The sequence below is a fragment of the Myotis nattereri genome, assembly GCF_964212035.1.
Source record: "Myotis nattereri genome assembly, chromosome: 8".
Lineage (NCBI taxonomy): Eukaryota > Metazoa > Chordata > Mammalia > Chiroptera > Vespertilionidae > Myotis > Myotis nattereri.
This window is the reverse complement of record NC_138083.1, coordinates 74552820-74575776: the sequence shown is the minus strand read 5'-3', so window position 1 is coordinate 74575776 and position 22957 is coordinate 74552820. Positions and strand designations below refer to the sequence as shown.

At 47.5% G+C, this 22957-nt stretch overlaps 1 protein-coding gene and 1 pseudogene across 2 annotated transcripts in view; one reads left to right on the top strand and one right to left on the bottom strand.

Moving 5' to 3' along the window:
- Positions 1-4815: 4815 nt before the first annotated feature.
- LOC308522971 (E3 ubiquitin-protein ligase TRIM4-like) overlaps positions 4816-22957 on the bottom strand; it is a 30974-nt pseudogene continuing 12832 nt past the window's right edge. The window contains exons 3-6 of the transcript in view: positions 19968-20041; positions 18027-18114; positions 5412-5512; positions 4816-4920 (exon numbers count right to left, since the gene is read on the bottom strand). The product of the transcript in view is annotated as an E3 ubiquitin-protein ligase TRIM4-like (transcript). The remainder of the gene's footprint in view (positions 4921-5411; positions 5513-18026; positions 18115-19967; positions 20042-22957) is intronic.
- Positions 10499-22957, top strand: part of PPP1R16B (protein phosphatase 1 regulatory subunit 16B) — a 96349-nt gene continuing 83890 nt past the window's right edge. The window contains exon 1 of the mRNA XM_081097800.1: positions 10499-10537. The gene's annotated coding sequence lies outside the window, so the exon portion shown is untranslated. The remainder of the gene's footprint in view (positions 10538-22957) is intronic.

The following is a 22957-nucleotide window of genomic DNA, read 5'->3' as shown; positions in this document are numbered from 1 at the left end:
GTCTTGAGAGAAATTGTCACCTTCAGTCATGAAGCAGACAAAGCAGGGAGGGAGCCAGGGAAATAAACAGTGTGACCTCATTCTCCTCCCTCCCTCCCATTCCTACCAGGGCTCTCTATTGGCCAAGCCCAACAGAAGCCAGAGAGCCTGGCTGATATAGTCCCCACAGGTCAGTCTCCTGGGGGCAAAGACCAGAATGGAGAAGGCTGGAAGAGGACCTGAATGGAGCAAATGAGTAAAATCTGTCACCAGCATGACAAATAATGCCATGAGGATGCAATCAGCAAAATCCAGAATGCAGAAAATTCTCCAGGACTAATAACCTTCTTTTCTCCTTCCTTCCATCAAATAAATTGCCAAGAGGAAAGAAAGAGGCAGGATGCGGGAAGCTATAAATTAAACAACTTTTTTTCCCTCCCTAACAAATTGCAAAAGGAATAAAAAGAAGGGGAGGGCTATGAATTAAAAGACATTTCAAACAACACAAAGTGTAGATCTTGTTTGGACCTGATTCTAATAAATCACTGTTAAAAAAAATAATAAGCTTCTGAAAAAATCAGGGAAATTTGAACACAGTCTGGGTATTTGAGTATGTGAAAGAATTATTGATGGGTTTTTATTTTTAGAAGTAACGTGCTTATGGAGGAGGGAGAGAATGAATGAATGAATGAATGAATGAGAATGCTTATAGAGATACATACAAAAGTGTCTGGGATTTGCTCCAAAATAATCAAGTCGGGTACAAGGGAATGGGAGGGGGCATGTATGAAATAAGAATGGCTCGTCTGACCGGTGTGGCTCAGTGGTTGAGCTTCAACCTATGAACCAGGAGGTCATGGTTAGATTCCTGGTCAGGGCACTTTGCAGGCTTGATCCCCAGTAGGGGGTGTGCAGGAGGCAGCCAATCTATGATTCTCTCTCATCATTGACATTTCTTTGTCTCTCTCCTCCCTTCCTCTCTGAGATCAATAAAAAATTATTTTTTTTAAAAAAAGAAACAAGAATGGCCATGAGTTCATTATCATGAATATGGGGATAGCTACATAGGGTGCATTATCTTTCTCTCTCTACTTTCGTATGTGTTTGACATTTTCCATTAAAAATATTAAAAAAGTATCAATACTCATACTTTCCTTGTTTTGCTTGTCATATAGCAATATGTCTTGGATATCATTCAATACCACTGCATACGGAGCTGCTTTCTAATCTTTCAAAAATGTATGTGCATGTGTATCTGTCACAAACATGAACAACACCACGAGGATGCAGTCAGCATATGCATGCCATGCGCTTTTTACACAAATAGTAGCATACTCTACACCAGCGGTTGCCAACCTTTTGGACCTCAGGGACCACTGGTTGGAAACCGCTGCTCCAAATGTTTCCACAGTACAAAATATATCTTGGAGATCACACCACATTGATACAAAGACAGCTTCCACATTCCTTTCCCTTTTTAAAAATAATACATTTTTATTGGTTTTAGAGGGAGAGGAAGGGAAAGGGAGAGAGAAACATTGATTGGCTGCCTCCTGCATCCCCCCTACTAGGGATCGAGCCTGCAATCTGGGCATGTTCCCTGATCAGGAATCGAACTGGGGACCTCTAGCTGCATGGGACAATACTCAACCAACTGAGCCACACCGGCCAGGACTGATTTTTATATTATGTTTAATAGGTAATGCATGGGGGGGGGGCCTATGTTTTCTTCCCATATATTTAGTTACTTTAAACCTTTTTATGTAAAACATAACATACATCATGGCATAAAATATAAAGGTACAACCTAATAACTTGTAAAATGAGCACCTGCATAATCATAATGGTCAAGAAACAGAACATTGCTACCCCCACTAAAACCCCCAGTATGGTTTTTCCTGATCAAAATTTGCTCCTTTCCCCTCGTTGGTAACCACTATGTGGACTTCTATAGTATTTGTTTCTGTGCTTTTTGTGATTTTGCCACCTAATTATGCATTCCTAAGCACTGTCTTTAATATTCATCCATGTTGCATGTAGCCATGATTCGTTCATTCTCAATGCTCAGTATTGTATGTATGTACCATGATTCATTTATCCAGGTGGAATTTATCTTGCCATAGGTTTGTGGTAGGCCTCCAGTTGATTTTCTTTTCAGATGACTAGCAAATTGCACTAACAATATTTATTGAGCAATCCATCTTTTGTCCACTGATTTAGATGCCACCTTTATTGTTTATTAAATAACCTTATATATTTTGGTCTACTTTCAGACTCACCCATCTGCTCCATTCATCTCTCTGTCTATTCCTGAGTTCACAATGAATTATTCATCTGACTTTGTAATACACTTTAAGAGGTGGCAGAGTTTGTCTCCCCAGATTTCTCTCTTTTTTTCCCCTGGGACTTTTCTTGAAGTCAGTTTGTTAAGTTCCAAGATAACCTTGTTAGAATATTTATTTGCATCCCATTAAAAGCATAGATTAAGAGATGAAAGATGGCATCTTTTCTTTATTGAATCTTCTAGCCAAAAATGGGAATGTGCCTTTTTCCTTTTTTTTTTTTTTTTTTCACCCCGCAGCCTCGGTGCAAATCTTTAATTGCAGGGGAGTTGGGGGGAGGGGGGTAGAGTGTCTCAAGCCACCGAGCGCGGGTCTCCAGGCGGCAAGGCCCCCTTTTTGGCTTTTTCCTTTACATAGGTCCTTATGCCACATAATTGACTTTAAAAGTTTTATTCATATGTCTCCTGCACATTTTTTGGTAAAGTAACTCATTCACTTAAGCATTTGAATAGTATTCCAATAATTTTCTGCCACGATGTATTTAATTATTCCACCTTTGAATGGCATTTGAATAAATATGTTTCTAAATTTATTCTGTTACAAATAGTGACTGGTCCACATAGGTCCTGGCTTATCTCTGCTACAAACATGCACAAATTGCGTTTTCTCAAGATGGCCATAGGAATATCTCCTATCCCACATGCTCTGACAATGTGACTATTATGGGCTGACTTGTTGCTGCCACCTGGTGGCCAATAGAAACATTGCAAGACCGGCTGTTCTCTTTTTTTTAAAGAAGCTTATTCTCATTCATTCATTCATTCATTCCACAAACATTCACAATCTCTGATAGTGGGTGGTCAAATGTGTTTAAAAAAGAGCATATTCTTCCCGAAACCGGTTTGGCTCAGTGGATAGAGCGTCGGCCTGCGGACTGAAAGGTCCCAGGTTCGATTCCGGTCAAGGGCATGTACCTGGGTTGCAGGCACATCCCCAGTGGGAGATGTGCAGGAGGCAGCTGATCGATGTTTCTCTCTCATCGATGTTTCTAACTCTCTATCTCTCTCCCTTCCTCTCTGTAAAAAATCAATAAAATATATTAAAAAAAAGAGCATATTCTAACATTACAATTTTTGTATGCTTTCATGTATGGTCATGACATATCACTTAGAAGTCAACAATCTCCTATACTTTCTTCCAAAAATCAAAATTCTCTAAAAACTGAGAGACTTTTCATTAGTTTACAAAAGCTGACTCAGTAGCAAAACCTAATCTGAACTGACATAAGACTATTTGTATGTTTATTATTACACATTTATTCCTATATAATATGTATTTATTCCCTGGGTAAATATGAATGTTTTAGAGAGTCGTTCTCGAAGTGTGGTGCCCAGACCAGCAGCATCAGCATCACTCGGAAACTTGTTAGAAATGGAAATTCTCAGGCCCCATCCATCCAAGACCTATTAAATCAAAAAACTCTGGGGTGGGGTCCAGCCATCTGTGCTTTAACGAGCCCTCCTGGTGATTCTGAGTCATGCACAAGTGTGAGAATCACTAATATAGAGTATGTGCACTGCGTTATATTTACAAAATTCCAAAGCCCTGAGTTCCAAAGCATACCCTCCCACTCCCCCTTCCCCCCAGTTTCAGAGAAAGGATTTCTTGTAGGTCTCTCTTTTGAAATTTCAAGTAGCATTAAAGGAACCCATGAGATTTTTATGTTAAAAGGGGAGGCAGAGGTTCCTTGTAGGAAGGGAGAAAGAGTGTAAGAAGAAAAAAATTCCATCGTATTAAGATACCTCCTAATTCATTCATATCCATTCCCATATTAGTAGCATTTAGAATGTTGCTAATCTTTTGCTATCGCAGACAAAAGCCATGATGAATATCCTTTCCTACCTGTCTTTTCCTACACAGGGTAAGGTCTTCTCCAGGCAGGTATGCCTCACGGCGGAGTTGCTGAGTCACAGGACACGCACATTCAACTTTCCTAAAACATGCCAATCTTCTCTTCAAACTGGTAGTACCAGTGTTTGGGCCCCCACCCAAGGGGTTCCTGGCCTTCCCAGTATTGACAGAGCTGTGAGTATTTTGTTTTGTTTTTGTCATTCTGATAGTTGTCAACTTTTCTCTCCTGTCTTTTTAATTTGCATTTCCCTAAAAATTCAGAAGTTGAGCCTCTCTTCAATCTGTTGTTTGGGAATAAACATTTTGCCTTTTAACTTGCCTCTCTACCTTCCAAGCATAGATTTCTAGAACTCCATAAGACCTCTCTGGTCGGAGGCAGTAACACATGAAAAGTGCTTTGGCTCCCTGGTTATTATCACTTGAACTGGGGATATTATAGACTCTATTTTACAACTCAGGACTGTGAAGCCACTTTTGTTTGTTCTAGGTGGCATCTGGGCACCCCCAGAGGCAAGGGGTGACAAGATGGGTGCAGGGCTGAGGGCCATGGCGCCAGCAGCAACAACAAACATCGAGGGGAAGAAAGCCCACACCTCAGTTTGTAATTTCTCAAATATTATCTTGCTTCATTTTCAGGTGCTGTTTACTGAAGCCCGCCCGTGTACCAGGACGGTAGTGCGTTCTCCCACTTCGTGCATTCCACGGAGCCTGCCAAGTGCGCCTCCTCTGTGCCAGGCTCGGTCAGGCCCTGGAAATTCAGATGTAAACAAAGCGGATCTGGCCCCCGGTCAGTGTCGCTCACTATCTGTGTTAGTCAGGGCCACCATAACAAACTGGGTGGCTTAGACAATAGAAACTTATTTTCGCACAATTCTGGAGGTTGGACGTCTGAGACCAAGATGTCAGCAGGGTTGTTTCCTTCTTGGCTTGTAGATAGAAGGCCGTCTTCCTCCAGGGTCTCCAGGCGGTCTTTCCTCTGTCTCAAATCTCCTCTTCTTGTAAGGACACCAGTCATACTGGATGAGAGCCCACCTCACCTATATGAACTCATTTGACCTTACCTCTTTAAAGCCCCTAGTTCTAAATTGAGTCATATTCTGAGGCACTGGGGTTAGGATTGCAATTGGGATAGAGACGGGGGGGGGGGGGGGGGGCGGGACACAGCTCAGCCATAACGCTGTGTAATGGGAGAAGCAGACATTAATCCAAAATTCACAACTACTAGTATATGGAAATTACAGCTGTGGTCCCTGGGGCTGTGAGAGCCAGTGGGGGAAGGGAGTATTGGATGAGGTGCTTGTCGGAAGCCTTCCCTGAAGAAGTGACATTCAGGCTGAGACCTGAAAAAAGGGTGGGGGTTAAGCAGAGGAGGGAACAGCAGAGCAGGGTGAGGGAACAGGATGTGCAGAGAGATAGTGGTACCTGGCAGGCGTCTGAGAAACCGAAAGGCAGCCCGCAGGGCAGGTTGCTGTGGGACCTCTAGGGATGTAAGCCTTGAACCAGATAAAATCCACCTGGTATTCCTTAAAAAATACAGATCCCTTGCCCTGGCTGGGTGGGTCAGTTGGCTGGAACGTCGTCTCATACACCATAAGGTTTCAGGTTTGATTCCTGGTCAGGGCACATACCCAGGTTGTGGGATTGATCCCCAGTCAGGATGCATGTGGGAGGCAACAGATCAATGTTTCTCTCTCTCTCCTCCTATCCTCTCTATCTAAAATCAAATTTTTTTTAAAAAAAATGAGAAAATAAAAACACAGATTCCGGGCCTCACCCTAGGTCCACTGAATCAGAATCTCCAAGATGAAGCTGCATTTTTTATTTTGAAAAAGTATCAAATCCCTGGAAAAATTGAAAGAAAAGTACAAGGAACACTTGGATACTCTTCACCTATACTCATTGATTGTTAGCATTTTGGCAATTTATGCTTTTCTTTCTCCTTTCATTGCCCTCCCTTCAGCATGCGTTCCCAGGAATAACAGAAGGACCTTTTCCTCCATAAGCACATTACCATCGTCATGTCTCGGAATATTAACATTAATTCAATAATGTCACCCAGCATCCAAGCAACATTTACTTTCCAACTCAGGATCCAATCAAGGATATGTATCCCTTACTCCTTCTAATCTAGAATAGCTCCTCCTGCCTTAAGGCTTGTGGAGTGCCCCACATTCTAGATCTGTCTAAATTTTCCTCATGATTAAAATCAGGTTAAGTATTTTTGGCAAGAATAAGATGTAGGAGATGTTGAGTCCATCATACTGTGTCGCACAGAAGCCACAGCGTCAGCTGGCCCACTCTTGGGGACGTGGGTTTGATCACTCGATTCTGGTGGAGACTGCCGGGTCTCTCTATTGTAAAGGTGTCTGTCTCCCTTTTCAGTCAGTAAATAATCGGTGTTGTGATGTTTTGAACCATGTGACTACTTGTTACCCTAAACCTCTCCCTCAGTGGCTTCAGCATCTGTTGAGGACTATTGCTTCCTCAATTGATTATTATATTGGGGATTGCAAAATGGAATCTGCATTTACCAATAAGTGCCCCAGGCGACTCTTCTACTTAAGGAATATGGGAAACTCTGTTTAAGTCAGGTAACAAGGTATTGCTATCAGGGCAGCTGGAGGCATTAACTAAGACTCATTAGAATCAGTTAAAATGCATATCCCCAGGCCCCATACCACACCAAGGAGTGAGAAAGGAGTACAAAGAATAGGCCTAGGAAGCAGCATTTTTTGCAAAGTTCCCAAAGTTTGAGAAACACGGACCTAGTTGGTGATCCTCAGCCTTGCTGCTCATTGCATTTTTAACTCATGTGGGAAGTGTTTTATTTCTGGGAAGTGTTTTATTATTATTATTATTACTAGAGGCCTGATGCATGAAATTCGTGCAAGAGTAGGCCTTCCTTCCCCCGGCTGCCGGGACTGGCTTCCCTCTGGCACTCCGGCCCCGGCTTCGATCAGAAGGACGTATGGAATGACATCCAGTCTAATTAGCATATTACCTTTTTATTATTATAGACTAGCGGCCCGATGCACAAAATTCAGGCAAGGGGCTCGGCCCTCGCAGCCCCGGCTTCGTCCGGAAAGTCGTTTGGAAGGACATTCAGAAGGTCGTTTGACTGTCCAGTCTAATTAGCATATTATGCTTTTATTATTATAGATTATTATTATCTATGTGTGTGCATGTGTGTTTAAAAGTACAAACCCCATGTCCAGAATTTAATTCATATGGTCTGGGGGAGAGCCTGGGCATCAACACTTTTAAAAGGTCCCTTTGTGATACCAATGTACTGTCAACACAGAGCCACAGGGCTAGGAGGGTTCTTTCTAAACCAAATATAAAGATGAAAATTCATCTGCCCCCACCTGGTTGCCATTAAACTCACAGCATCACAGGCCTGAGCTCACCTGCCAGCCAGGAACATCTGGTGCTCCCTCCACACCACTGATGGGCCCCCCACTGTGTGCAAATAGCCCAGCCTGTGCTCTTCAGGGAGCTTACAAAAGAGGTTGAAAAGAGGTCACTTCCCTAAAAAGTGTGAGGACGTGGGAAAAACGCACACAAAAACACATGCAAGTATTGTACAATCGGAGTTTTATAGACCAGGAAACGGACACTCTGGAAGGGGAAATGACTGGCCAGCAGGTTCATGGCAGAGCCAGGACTCTTACCCAGGGTTTCTTTCTCCAACTTGGCTCATTTTTACTTGGGCCCTCCAGGCCCTGCTGCACTTCCTGCACCTCTGTTGGTTGGGCCTGGCCTGGAGCCAACATCTTCACCAGCAGCATCAGCCACCTTAGCCTCGGCCAGGCCTTGGGCTATTAGTTGAATGAATGAGTGCAGCCAGTCCAGCACTTGCCCACTGGCTGGCATTGAAACCAGTGGATTAAATAAATCCCTTCGAGCTGGATTAGCTCATTTTATTTTTAATTTTTTAATTTTACAGACTCAGGAGTCTCTAGGCCTTCCTTATTCTAGAGTCCTTGCCTTGCATCATAGCAACTATATAGGTGTCTCCCCAAAATGCATTACTTACTTTACAGCTGATAGCTCAATTGATGTTTCTTTCTTTTCAGATTTAACCAATTGGAATTAATAATTATTCAAAGAGTGCATACATTTTTTTAGGACACCATGTGTAATTCACCCAAATTCTACCTTCCATATACTTTATATGTAACTATGAGCCCTTAAATTGCAGTTGATTGGTTGACCTAAAGTTATATAGATATTTAATTCTATAATTATAAATATCAATGTTCCAAATTTTATTTTATTTTTTAAAATATATTTTTAATGATTTCAGAGAGAAAGGGAAAGGAGAAAGAGAAACATCAATAATGAGAGAGAATCATTGATTGGTTGCCTCCTGCAAGTTCCCCAACCAGGGCCTGGGCTGGGGAGGAGCCTGAGACCAAGGTACATGCCCTTGACCAGAATTGAACCTGGGACCTTTTGATCTGTGCTCTATCCACTGAGCCAAACTGGCTAGGGCCAACTTCACTCTTTTGTATGTGGGAATCTAGTTGTCCTAGCACCATTTGTTGAAAAGACTGTTCTTTTTCCACTACATTGACTTGCCATTCTTGTTGAAAATCAATTGGTTGTAAATGTAAGAGTATATATCTGGACTCTCAGTTTTATCCTGCTGATCTATGTGTCTGTCCTTATAAGCGCATCATACTTGTTTGATTACTACAGTAAGTTTTGAAACCAGGAAGTGTGAGTTCTTCGCCTTATTCTGAGAATACTTGAGCTTCTGGTATCAAACATTGTCAGTGGTATGAATGGGCAGCACAGCACAGGGATTTGGGCCCATTCTCAAAGGTTCATTTCAGGGACACAGACTCCAAGTTCTGCCTTGAAGAGATGATTCCCCACCCTGTCGGCCGACAGCTCTTTGTGACTAATCAATGGAAACATTCTGTGGAGAACCAGGATTCCCTTGAGTTAACGTCACTTTAAGTCCTCCCTACCTGCCCTGCTTTCTAATTGCTCTTACTGAAACAGTGTCATTCACAACTGGATTATTACTGAACTGAGAGAGGTCAGGGGGGAGTGGGTGGTGCTTTCAGAGGACTTGGGGGCCCCAGATAAGCCCAATGCAGAGGTTTTCACTCCCCCATGAAAGGTTACTGAGTTTCCTTAGCAAAGAGAAAATCACTAAACTCAGGTTATACCGTTAGCCTCAGGAGAACATTGCTAGTTAGTAATGACCCAGGGGAGTTCTTCACACAAGACCGCTGGGGACTGAATGCACTGGGTACCATCCCCAACCCCCCCAAATTTAAGCCTTGTCTGCCCCGGCTGCCTGGCCCTAGGGCTCTAATCTGGAGGCTGAGCAAGCTCAGGAAACAAGGCCCTTTGTGGAGAAGAGAACTCTATTGTTGAAAAGCCAGTGTTCAGGGAGTGTGGATTCCAGAGAATGTTTTGGGATGCCCCCCTCCCCACTTTGTTTAACTTTCTCCCCTCTTCCTGAGGGGGTGGGAGTGACAGGCCCTCTCTACAGCAACCTTAAGGTAGTTAAATCCTTTGTCTTGCAAAGAAAAGATGGTGCTCAGAGCTTTCAGTCCAGGAAAGAGGCTTAGATTTGGTGACAGAAACCACCAGGTGTTTTCCTTTTCGTTTTTAGCATGAAATCTCCGAGAGGCAGCCCCTTTCTAGATCGTGGCGGACGTCAGCGGAGGTACGACCACTTCCTTCCTCCGGCGCTTCACCTCCTTTCTTCCCAGAAAGAGGAAATGATGCGAGTCCCCGTCGCAGGCCCCGGGCCCGCCGCGCTCACTGTCGCGCTCCTGCTCTCCGCTCCCCAGTTGGGGGACCTGCCCCCACAGACCAGCCCCCACGACAAGGCCTGGCTGGTCTCCTCGACGTCCTAGGAAGCCTCCGGCTCAGGCTGCGCAGCCCTCAAGGTAGGGACTCGAATGCCTGGCTCTGCACTGATTCTGGGTGACCTCTGGCTCCTCCCTGGGCTTGCCGGTGCCCTCCGTCAAATGGGAGCAAGGATCCAGTCCTGGGCTTCCCTTCCAAAGGCGGCGGCGGCGGGGAAGGGGACGACCGTAAGGAAAACTCCTCCAAAGCCTGGCTGCGTCCCAACTGCCTTGCATTTCCAGCTGCTGTGAGGCGAGGCCCCCCAGCTTAGAGCGCCTGGACCCGCGCGCTCCCGGGGCAGCCGGTCCGGGTGGGGAGGGCGGAGCGCGCCCACCCGCTCGGGAGCTCAGGCCCCGCCTTGGGGGCGGAGCGAGGGCGGCGCGGAGCCTCGCGGGGAGCAGAGCCGGCTTCAGTCGCCTCTCGGGCAGCCGCGGCTCGGGGACCGACCGACGGAGCCGGGGCGGGAGCCGCCCGAGCAGGGCTCGGGAGAGCGGGTGAGTTCCCAGCGGCGCCGCCTCCCTGCTGCGCTCTGTGGGCTGACTCCGCGGGCGAGGGTTGAGGGAGGCGGCGGGGCGGTGGTCCCGGCCTCTGACAGCCTGGCTGGAGGTGTGAGTGGCGCTCTGGCCAAGGGCCGGCGGCTTAAGATAATTGGGGGGTCTGGCTGGGGGGCGGGGAGAGGGACGCTGGAAAGGCGGGGACGGGGAGCGCGAGGCCAAGGAGGCCGGCTGGGGTGGGGGCGTACTCTCGGGTCTTGCGCGCCAAGACGAGGCCGGGGTAGGGGGGAGGGCGCATTGGCAGGTTGTTGGCTGGGGTCGCCGTGGCCCGATGGTGGAGCGGGCAGGGGGCTTTAGGCTGGTTCTGTACTCTCGGGTCGCTGTCTGCCGGGGAGCTCAATACCGGGAACCGGGAGCTACAACCAGCACCAAACAGCCCGGAGCCCGGGCTCGAGCCCGGCATGGGGGCGCCGCCCCCTCGCGTGGCGGCGCTTGGTCCCCGCAGGCAGCGGCCAGGCGCAGGGAGCGCTCTTGCTCAGGCGGGAAAGGTCCCCAGGGGCAGGCGACCCCACGTGCCGCCCCACCCCGCGGCGGGATCCCGCTGACCCAGCCCGCCGGCCGGGGAGACCCCGCGCGTGGTTCTGACCGGGGAGAGGCGCGCCCGGCCTCTCCAAAGGGCCCCAGTGCCCTGGCTGCTGGGTCCTCGCGCCTGGCGCGCTGCTCTCCTGAGTCCCGCGCTTCGACTCCGCCGCAGGAGCGCCCCCGAGCGCCTAGGATGGGCTGACACTGTGCAGCCCGCCTCCGAGAGGTCGCGCAGGGGGGTCTCCCCAAGGTCACCCGGAGCGCCCAGGTTGAGCTGCCAGACATCCCCAAGTGGAGAGCAGGGAGGGGAGGCGCTCGCTGCCGCCTCCTTCCCTGATGCAGACTCCTTCCTTCCCTGCTCCTCCTCCCCCAGCCCGGGCCCAGCCACACTGGAGATGCTGATGATGCAGCGCCCAGCCCCGGGCGGATAACTGAGCCTCGGTGAGCTCCGAATCTGGCCTCCGGGGAGCCTGGGACCCGGCACTCCCGGGCACCTCGGGCGCAGAGGGAGAGGGACGCGGCTGCATAAGCGCTTCTCAGAACCGAAAGCCGAGCCGCTTGCGGGCCCATGTGATTGGAGTCCACATAATGGGCCCCTGTTCTCGCCTTCAGAAAAGCCCACCAGCTCCCCGCGGCCCCGGGCACCAGGTGCCGCCTCTGAATCGCCCTCTGTGGAGGACCCGGGCCCAGAGGTACCAGGCGCCCTCTCCCCCAGCGCTTTCTCGGGAAGGGGCCTGCCGTTAGCCGCCTGGGCCCGCGGGGGTACTTCCCCGTGTGCCCTGCCATTTCCTGCGGCTGGTGCAGCAGTGAGAAAACCCCTCCGTCTGGGAGACTCCCTCCTAGGCCGGTAATAAAGCTTTTTAACTCCGCGGGTGACGAGGAGCTGTCTTGTCTGCCCGAGGGCGAGGCACTTGGCCTCTTGGGAGCCTCAGTTGCCTCTGGGAAATGGGGGTAAAAACCAGCCTTTGGGGGATGGGTGAGAGGCCCCGTGGAAGTGCTTGGTGCAGTGGAGCATGGCAGGAGTGCTCCTAAGTAAATGCTGGCGCCTTTCCTACTGGTTTTGAGCGGGGCGTGTCTCTCCTTTTAGGCAAGAGCAGAAGTGGAGCCTCGGTGGGTGGTTCTGCAGGAGCTGGGAGTTTCCACATCTCCCTCCCTTGCTTTGTCATAAAGAGGCAGCTTGCAGGCAGCTGGTGGGCGCTCCTGAGTCCTTTCAGGAGGCAGCCTTCCCACACAAATCCCCAACCCCTTCTCTCCCACCCCCCGGAGTCAGAGGTCAACCAGGCCACTCTGGATGTTCAACTTTGCACCTTGCTGTCAAATGGAGTCTACCCAGCAGTGTCCCCAACCCTGGAACCTTCCTGACCCCTCCCTGGTCCTGGCTCTTCCCAGCCTCTGGACTATTCCTGCGGGAAGACCACTTGACCTTTCCAACCCCTCTTTGCGTTCCCCGCTCTGTGACATTCCTGTGACTCCTATGTGGCTCCTTGCCCCTGGTGCTCTCTGAATCTTCCCTGGCATGGAAGGACATGGCAGGCAAGGCCAGTGCATGCTCAGCCTCTGTGTCCCGGGTAAATGATGCTAGAGGGGAGCTAAACTCTAATCTAGTTAAGTCTGTTTGGGAGCCTGAGCCACAGGGCTCAGAGGTTGCTGACACAGGGAGGTGGGTTTCCCCCCAAGGCCAGACCTCCCTGCAGAGCCTCTTAGGACTCTTTGGAAACTAGGGCCCCAGGTTCCTCTTAAAACCTGCTCCATCATCCAGAGTGAGCTTTCTCTGACCCCCAGAGGCTGCAGCCAGCCTAGTTTTGTAGGTCGCAGAAGGCACGTACCTGGATTCATGTGCTGTGCTTGGACCCTCAGGACCCCCACCCAACCTCACTCTCCACCCCCAACCTAGCACTGAGGACTCGGTGTATAGTGGGTCCCAGCTGGTATTCTTCCAGCAGAGACCAGGCGACCTTCTTTCTCCCGAGCACATCTTAGAGAGTGGGCTTCACGGAGGGCTTGGACAAGCCTGCTGCCTACAGAAAGCTACAAAGTATGAAGAGCAAGGGACCCAGCTGGGGTAGGGGCGTTCTCCCGGGTCTTGCGCACCAATAGGCACCCATTGTAGCTCTAAAAAGCTCTGTGACCTTGGGTAAATTATTTACTCTCTCTCAAGCCTGATTTTCTCATCTGTTAAATGGGAGGAATTGTAATGCTGACTTCATGGGGTTGTGAGGATTCTGTGAGACCATAACACCCAGAAAGTGCTTAGTACAGCACCTGGTGTGAGAAGGCATGCAGGAAGTGCTTCTTGTCACCTCACCACCGTTTCCTGCCGTGCACTGGGCTCCCGCAGCCTCCGGTCTGGGGCAGTTAGACCTCTTGTGCCTCTAGCTATCAGGATGGCATGGGCCTGTCCCCAGGAAGTCTGTGGCTGAGCCTTTCTCACCTGGCTGCCATTTTTTTTTCAGGATTCATTGATTTATTCAACAGATGTTTACTTCCTTCTAGATCTTGTGCTTAGCAAGGGATTTTAAGATGAATAAGGCAGCTCTCAGGGTTCTTTCTCTACGAGGGAGAGGCAGGCCTGGAAATAGATAATGAGGCCACTGTCCCCAACAGATAGCAAGGGATACCAGTTTCACCAGCAGGAAGAGGAGTGAAGAACAGAGCGATGGGTGAGCAGGTGGGCTCAGGCCAGCCTACAGGTTTCATTCCTGACTCTGCCATCTTGTAGCTGGGTGGTGATGGACAGATGCCTGACCTCTCAAAAGATAAGCTACCTACCTAAGGGTGGTGATGTGAGGAGAAAAGGGAGACCACTAGGATAAGAAATGTAGCTCAGGGCCTTCTAGATGTTAATCCATGATTGCAAATGTTAGTTGCTGTTATTATTAGTCTGTGATGACCAATAACAGGTGGGCAAAGTTTGCTGTGGGAACCCACTTGAGGCCTTCAGAGACAGTTTTCCCGGGGTGGGTAATCGAGGGGTAGGCAGCTTGAGTGGAGAGAACAGCTTGTGCAAAGGCACAGAGGCTTGCTGTCTTTGCGAGCAGTGGGGAGTTACCACTGGAGCACATGGAGGCAGGGGCAGCAGGCAGAGCCAGGGCGGTAGGCAGAGGCTGTCCTGCCAAGGGGTCCCGAATGATTAAACACTCGCTGACCCGAAGCAGGTACCCTGCAGCCTGAGAGAGTCTAGGATGAACTTCTGCCTGGGAGGAAGGGCTGTGCTGTGCTCATTTGCTAATATATTAACTGTCCCTTCCTCTTCCTTCTACCCAGGAAGCACAGAGCTCCCCTCCTTCTTCCTGAGATGCTTCCTGAGATGAGATACTCCTGTACCTGTTTCTGTCTTCCTGGGACTCACTTTCTTATTTGAAGAAAGGGGCTGGGGGTAGAGAAAGTGTCATGATCCAGCTTCTTTATTGATCAGAATTTTGTACCAAGTGCTTTTCTGGTTGGTGGTCATTGTCCAAAATCTTTGCTTGCATTGCCGTTGAATCCTCACACCAACTCATTGAAGTGGAACCATTTATCCCCCATTGCACAGAGGGGGGAAACTGAGGCACAAAGGATGAGGTGATTTGCAAAAGACATGCAGCTTATATGTGGTAGGAATTCATATCTGGGGGGTCTCCAAAGTTGTTATGTGCTATCCTGAGCCACCAGCTTATGCTCCTTATAAATACCTAAAGCTGATTGTAGAATGTCAGGGTCTTTTCACTGTGTATGCTTCCTTGGGTGTTGGGCAGTAGGCACCTAGGAGATGGGTCTCCATGGGTTGTGCTCTGGTTATCTGGGGACAGGGTCTGCCCCATGCTCCCCCAGCACTGACTTTTGGTAAGGTCCTATTGCAGGCCCTTGGCAACGGGGAGGTGTTCTTGGGTGTCTCAGAGTTCAGGCTACATTCCTCGGCCCAGTAATGTCCCACAAACATGCCTTGACGTAGGCAGTTTGTAGCTTGATTAATGTAGCAGGTGGTTGAGCTCCACAGTGACCCCAGGAAGGAATGAGGCTTTTAGGATGGCTGGTCAGAGTATCATGTAACCAGATACCCTTCTCCTTTTCCATGAGAGGCAGAGTTTAAGGCCAAGGTTCAAATCCTGACCCTGCCTTCCACTGGCTTTTGACCTTGGACAATTTCTTCATCCCCTTGAGCCTCAGTTTCCTCATCTGGAATACAGATCATATAGACCATATATTATATAGAGATCATTCAGAGTTATCATAAGGATTTGTAACTACACCACACACACACAAATGCCTGGCTTCCAAGTTGTAGATAATATTGGTGTAGTACCCACAATATTTTCCTCCGTGGTACTTATCAAAACTGTGATTAGGCGGTTATTTGTGGTCATTACTCTTTTTGTCTGTCTCAACCACTAGGCCAGTGGTTCTCAACTAGGGGCAGTTTGGCTCCCCAGGGGGAATGTAACAATATCTGGAGACACTTTTGGTTGTCACCGCTGGGGAGGGGTGCTATGGCATCTAGTGGGTTGAGGCCAGGAATGCTGCCAATATCCTACAGCGCCTAGGATAGTCCCCACAGCAAAGAATTATATGATTCCAAATACCAATAGTGCCAAGGCTGAGAAAGGTTAGACTGGACTATAAACCCCATAAGGTCAGTGACTGTGTCTAATTCATTCATCTCTGTGTCCCTGGTTGCCCAGCATGATGCCCGGCACACGGGAAACAATCAATATGCATTAAAGAGATGAATGAGGTCTTGGAACACCTTATGTCCCCTGAAGTCCAGAGGTTTGGCTTGCAGGACATTTTGAATGGGAAGAAGAGGTTTAGATGGATCTGAATGATGATCAGCCAATTGGAAATTCAGGCCAAAGAAATTCACGCTGTTTTCCTTCACAAGTAGGTGCTTGGGGGCCTGAATGATCTGAATTGCAATCACCACTGCGTTTTGCTCATGTAGATACAGGGCCCACCTTCATCTGGACAAGCAGGCCGGGGCAGGGGAACATAGGTGCTGACAAGGAACGCCCTGTCAGCTGGGCCCTTGGGATCTGCCAAGTTGGGGCGCAGCTGCTGTCAGCTTCCTGTTTTTTCCCTTTCTAGTGGAATGAAGGAAACCCGCTGAATGGCTATTTTCCACTGACATTTACAGCACTGTGATAGGCCTTGGATTAATGAGGTCGAGCTCCAGTGTGAAATCTGCCCAATCATTTAAAGCTTGGCCAATGGGAAGACGTTGCTTGTTTTCTTTGGGCCATCCGATGTCTTTGGATGGCTTTGGCCAGGGAAGCAGGAGTCACGACTCTGTGCAAAAGAAGGGAATGCTTTACACCCCGGAATTGTAAAGGCTGCAGTTGTGGTCTCCCTTTCAATGTGTTAGGAAGGTGTATTTTAACGTGGGCCTTGACATAAATAACCGATTAAAACAAAGGTTCACCGTGAGCCCCAGGCTGGCTGCTGAGATGGGATCTGGGCTATTGGAAGGATCAGGCTGTGTCATTCTTGGGCTCTCTGGGAGTTTGAAGGAAAAGATTATCCCTAAAGGGCATTTGGATGGGTTAGAGGTGCACATTGGTCAGAGCTTATTCTGACGGGGGAGGGGATCTCAGGTAGATGTCTCAAACTTGCTCATGAATCATCTTGGGGTTCCTGTAAGAAGCAGACTCCGATTCAGTAGGTTTGGGGACTGAGGGCTTGCATTTCTAACAAGCTCCCAGGGGAAGCCCTTCGGCTGATCTGTCCACTGCACTTTGAGTAGCAAGGGTCTGGGGAATCCCAAGGTGAGGGGTCCCTGGTGCAACCCATTCAAGCGCAAAATCAAACCCAGCCTGTCGTGCCTGCATGCACAGCCACCTGCTCTGCTGGCTGGCTTGCCGAGTCATGTATTTACTGCGCACCTTGTCCAGGGCCCAGGCCTGGGACCAAGTGTGAAAGGATGGCTGCCGGCTCTCAAGGATCAAGTGAACCAGCCAGAGCAAAGTGTGAGGGGCGTCAAGTGCTTCGGAACATACTCTTTCTGGGTCACCTGGGGCTCCTGACCGGAATCGAACCTGGGACACTTGAGTCTGCAGGCCGATGCTCTATCCACTGAGCCAAAAAAGAGTAATAATAATTAACATTTGGTGCTTATTATGAGCTGATCACTGTCTTTTTAGCTCTTTAGTCCTAGCAACTCTCAGGGGTGGCATCATTACTGATTGTGCTGCAGAGGAAAGTGAGGCACAGAGAGGTTCAATGACTTTCTGCAGGCCACACAGCCAGTACGTGGCAGAGCAAGGATTTGAACCCAGATCATCTGGCTTCAAAGCCCTTGCATGCGATCATTACAGTCTCTGGCTTTTCTTTGGATGAAATGCTGTGGCGCTCCATGACTCTACTCTGAGGGGCTGCCCTTTTTTAGTTTTTCCCCAAATGGGGGAAGGCTAGCAGTGACCTTGGCTGGCTCTGGAGTCAGACCTGGGTTTGGTTTCTGCCTCCGCCACTTACTACAACCTTGAGCAAGTTACTTGCTTACCTTCACGAACCCTCAGATTCTCGCTGTGTAACATAGGAATAATAGTATCATGAGATGATATGATTGACCATTTAGCCTCTGCTTGGCACGTAGGATGTACATCTCAACTATTATTATTACGTTAGTATCAGCAAAGTCCGCCCCTGGGAGTCACAGATGGCTTCAGAGCAGAGAGGATAAGTGAGCAGAGCCCTGTGCCGCTGATGTCCCTGCCGGCCGGGCCGTTGTTTTGTTCACCCACATCACGTGTGTCATTACATACCTAGGCACCCCTAGCCTTTGCTTCTTGGCACTGGGTAGAGGCCCTAGTGTTTGTGCCACACTGGTGAGCTCTCAGAATTTCTTGGCTCCGAGGAAGGTTCAGAGTCTCAGTCAGAACTGGCTTCATTTCCTGTGGTCCAAGTGCAAGTAGAAGGCACACATTCTCATACCTACCCTCTTCAGGGGTCTGGCCCTTCTCGGTGACTGTCGCCGTCTCCACATCCCTCTGGAACTGTGTAGTCATCATGGGCAATCCCACGGACTGGGCAGAGAGCAAAGGTCACCTTATAGACATCGCCTCTTGCCTTTTAAAGAAATAGGGACAATTGCCTCCAGATTTTCATTAGTTGTTTTTTTTTAACATATACAACCCAGCTTTTGTTTTCTTATTGCTGTATTTTATGCTTTTTAATTACAAAAGAATACAAATACATTATTAAAATTTAAACAGTATGAAAATGTGGAAAATGGAAAGTGATATTTCCCCAAACATTACCCCCAGCCACTCGTCTCCCCGAGAAGAAATTCCTGAATGTTTTATGTACCTTTCCATAAATTTCTTATACATAGACAGACCCATATTCATTTACATGTTTATCCTTTTTTTTCTTTTTAACCACTCTTCTAAAACTTCCTTTTTTTCAGCTAATTTATCTTAGCACATGTCAACACACATAGATATGCCTCAGTCTTTAAGGTTACATGATATTCCAGCAATAAAAATTTACCATAATTTATTTCTACTTCCTTGCTGAGAGTTGAGATTGTTTCCAGCTTTTTCCTGCTACAAATGTAGGATGCTACAACATCCTTGCTTGTACAGTGTCTATCTTTGTACACTGGCATGATTTTATCTATAAGGAAAACTTCCTGCAATTTGAACGATGACAGACATTGTCAAATTGTCTTCCCAAGAGGCCAAACCAATTTCTATTCCATCAACAGTATGTGGGAATACATCCCCCTTTCCAACACTGAGTATTAAGTAACTTTAAGTTTTGCCAGTCTGATAGAATAAAATGGAAAACATGTTTCTGAGTCAGGTTCCACAGTAATTCACTCCTTAGATTGGGCCTACATAAAGGTAGTTACATATTTAAGATCTACATTTTACCTGGCTTTATGCTTGAAATGAAAAACATAAAATTATATTAAACCAGTTTCTGCCCTCACTGATCCCTGTCTCTTGGAGTAATCAAAGACTTGGGCAATTAAAAATAAGGGAAGCCCTAACCGGTTTGGCTCAGTGGATAGTGCGTCGGCCCACAGATGGAAAGGTTCCGTCAAGGGCACGTACCTCAGTTTCAGGCTCCATCCCCGGCCCTGGTCATGGGGTTTGTAGGAGGCAACCAATCAATGTGTCTCTCTCACATCAATGTTTCTCTCTCCCCATCCCTTTCACTCTCTAAAAACCAATAGAAAGATATCCTCAGGTGAGGGTCAACAACAACAACAACAACAAAAAGAGAGAAAGATAGTGTGGTTCAAGTGTGCTAAAGGAATGCATAAAGAACCTAACTTTTTGTCTGAGAAGCTCTATCTTCATGAATATCACAAATGAATTCTTAAAATACAATATACGTTATGATGGGGGGTGGGGTGGGACTTGAAATCCTCAAAAGAAAAGGACTTGATTAGAAGCCAAAAAATCACGCAGCTAACCTCTAGTGGGGGCAGCAGAAGAGGTGGGCAGTTGGGAAGGGACAACTAATTTTGAAATAGTCTCTTTGGTGGCTCCCCTGTTTTCTAAAGGGGTTTGTTGGAAGGAGGCTGTGCAGAAACCCAGCTGAGTTTGCCGCTGGGAGTGCTTACTGATCACTCATACCTGGGCAAATGCATGTTAGTCCCATAAGAGTGAGAGCAAAGGAGCAGGGACTGGCTTTAAAAACTGACAGCCTTGGAGCTCATAGAGTTTGGACGTTGGTGGCATGAACAGGCTGCTATCCCGGTCACAAGGTGGTGTGCTCTGAAGAGCACCCACTGTAGACCGGGCACACTAAAAAGGTGTTCAATGCGATGAGTGAGCATCAAAGAGGGCTCTTTTCCTGTAAAGGGGCCTCCAACTAAAAAAGTATAGATCTATTTAGAAAGGGTATGATCAGCTAATCTACTCACCTTTGGGGAGCCACACCTTAGATATTCATTTTCTTTGGGCCACCTGTCCTGGAGATCTTCATTCACTGGGGTATCTTAAGAACAGCACAAGGCAAGGAGCAGTTGAGAATTTCTGACACAGCGCTGTGGACTGAGCCTAACCGTCGTCTTACAACAAATCACCTAAGCAGGGGTGTGTGGAGCCAATTACAAAGCATTCAGAGTTGAAGAGACCGTGAAGCCAGGGGCAATCCCATCCCATCCTTTCATGGAAGGCAAGGCGGGAGCCAGGTGAGGTGTGTCCTGGGTCTGGCCTTCAGTGTGACCTCGTCCCCCAGCAGCCAGGTCTATTTTGTCTGTCTGATGCCACAGCTCTGGTTCCAAACCCAAGGACCACTCCCCATGACAGAACTGATGGAAAAATCTGTGAATTTTCAGTCTCATGGTCTCCCACCTTCTGACAACTCTCTCCTTTTTGAAACACCTACCTTATGCTGGATGGCTCTCTAGCAGGATGAATAGGTGAATAACGTATATGCCTTGTCATTCAAGAGCATCTAGTCCAATGGAAGAGGCAGATTGGGAACTAACAATTACTGAAGAGTGCTGAGCGCCACAATAGAGATGTGGTCACATGCCTTGGAACTAGAGAGGAGAAAGAAACCCATTTGGCACAGGGCAGATGAAGAACAATTCAGAGGGAATAAAAAGAGCATTGAGACACTGTGTAAATGAGACAAGGCAAGTCAAGTGCTGAGCACGGTGCCTTGAAAGCACTTAAGAGATGATAGATAGGATTATTATAGCACTTGCTCTAGCTCTCGAAGAACAGAGAAGAGATTGCCAGGTGGAGAGAAAGAAGGGTATTGCCACTCCATGGAACAGCATGAGTGAAGGTGAGGAGGTGGGTGTGCTGTGGTGAAACCAGCATGGGCTTTGCAGCAGACAAATCTAAATCTGGGCTCAAGTCCTAGTTCTGTCACGAGTTATGACATTGGACATGTCCAGATGAGCCCCCACTTTCTAATCTATCCATCGGGGATAATGATACCTGTTTAAAACGGCTCATTGTGGAGATTAAAGTGAATTTATGTGTAGACCCTGACACATAGCAGGGTCTCAGCAAATGGTGGGGACCATCAGACTGTTCAGTGTAGCTGGGAAATTGAGAGTGTAGTGAGTTTGGGACATTAGGATGGCCAGAGATAGAGTTAAAAAGTCAAAGCCACACACTGGCTGGCCTGAACCATTAGGCTGAGGAGTTAAGACTTGACCCTATAGGCAACAGAGAGATTAAATGCTTCCCTGCAATGGAAATACAGAATCGGACTTGGTTGCAGAATGAAAAAATGTGCCAGTGGTGTGGATGGAGGATTGGAAGGTAAGGGGTGGAGACAAAGAAACCACTGTGGGGAATGCTGTAGAACCCACCACTCACCTTAGCCTAGTAAAAGCTTTGTTCAGTCCTATAGCAAGTACTGCCCCAGAGAGGCAAATTAGGACAAAGGTAAGGAGCATGAGCTTCAGTGTCAAGGCCCATGTGGATTTGAGTCATAGCCCTGCTTGCTTACTGGCTGTACGACCTTGAATTACCCCACTGAGTTTTGGTTTACCCTTCTGTAACATAGAGATTAATAGTTCCTTTGTCATAGGCTCATTGTGAGGATTAAATGAGATAATGTAGATAAAGCACTTAGCTCTAGAAATGCAGTTGATCATTAAAATTTTTAAAAATTAAATATTTGATGATGGACTTCTTTTTCCATGAAACAACATATTAACCCCCCCTGGAGCTACCTATGTTCCACAAAAAACATCTGCTTTAGTTTTTCTAGAGAAGCAGCGGCACTTTCTGCTCCAAGAAATAGTAGGGAGGGTTGCCAAGTTGTAACACAGTGGTTCTTGGATGCACAGTAGACCCACCAGGGGAGCTTTTAAAAATGTTAATGCCTGGCTGCACCTCAGATCAATTAAACTAGACTCTCTGGAGGTGGGACCCAGGCATCAATATTTTAAAAAATTTTAATGAGTTAAGGTAAGACAAATATAGGATGGACTTTTCACAAACTGAACATGCCTCTGTAACCCATATCCTGCTAAAACAAACACACACACAAACATTACCAGTACCCCAGAAGCACCCCTTATGTCATTTCCCAGTCACTGTCTCTCCAAAATCACTATCCTGAGTGATAACGTAGATCAGTTTTGCTTGCTACTGAGTTTTACATAAATGGAATCACATATCTTGTATTTGTATGTGTGTGTGTTTGGCTTATTTTGGTTAACCTTGTGAGAGTTCAATTGTATATTGCTCGTTCTCATTTCTGTACAATGTTCCCTTGTGTGAATACACCATAATTCTTTTCTAGACTACTGTTGGTGGGCATTTTGGACAGTTTATACCTTGGGACTGTTATAAATAGTGCTATTAAATTCTTGTAAATGCCTTTGGAAAGTGTATATAGAAATTTCTGTTGGATACATTCCTAGGAACGAAATTGCTGGGTTATAAGGTGTGTGTATGCTCAGCTTCACAAGATATTCTAAAAGTGGTTGTATCAATTTATATTCCCAGTATATGAGAAGTCTTGCCAACAGTTGCTGTTTCCTGACGTAAAGCCATTTTTGAGCCATTTTGGTGGATATATAGTAGTCTTGCTCTGTGATCTTAATATACGTCCCCAGCATCTCCAGTGTTTCCAACACGTAGCCAAGTTTGAGAACCCCTTTCTTACCAGGTTTTGAAAAAGCAAAACACCTGTTAATGAAACTGGATGAAAGAATGTTACAGTGGCCATTGACTCCCTTTTATGTCTGTACCTAGAGTTTTTAGAGAACTGGTCTGTCTAATCATCTAGTTGAGGGCACCTTTGCTGTGGAAGGAGAATGTGGGGTGTATCAAACCTGACAGCCTGCCCCTCACCCTCATTCCTCTCTGTGCTTTCTCTGGGGCAAATGGCTCCATCAGGAGTGATCTGGGAGCTGGAAAGAGGCCATGGCAGGACTTC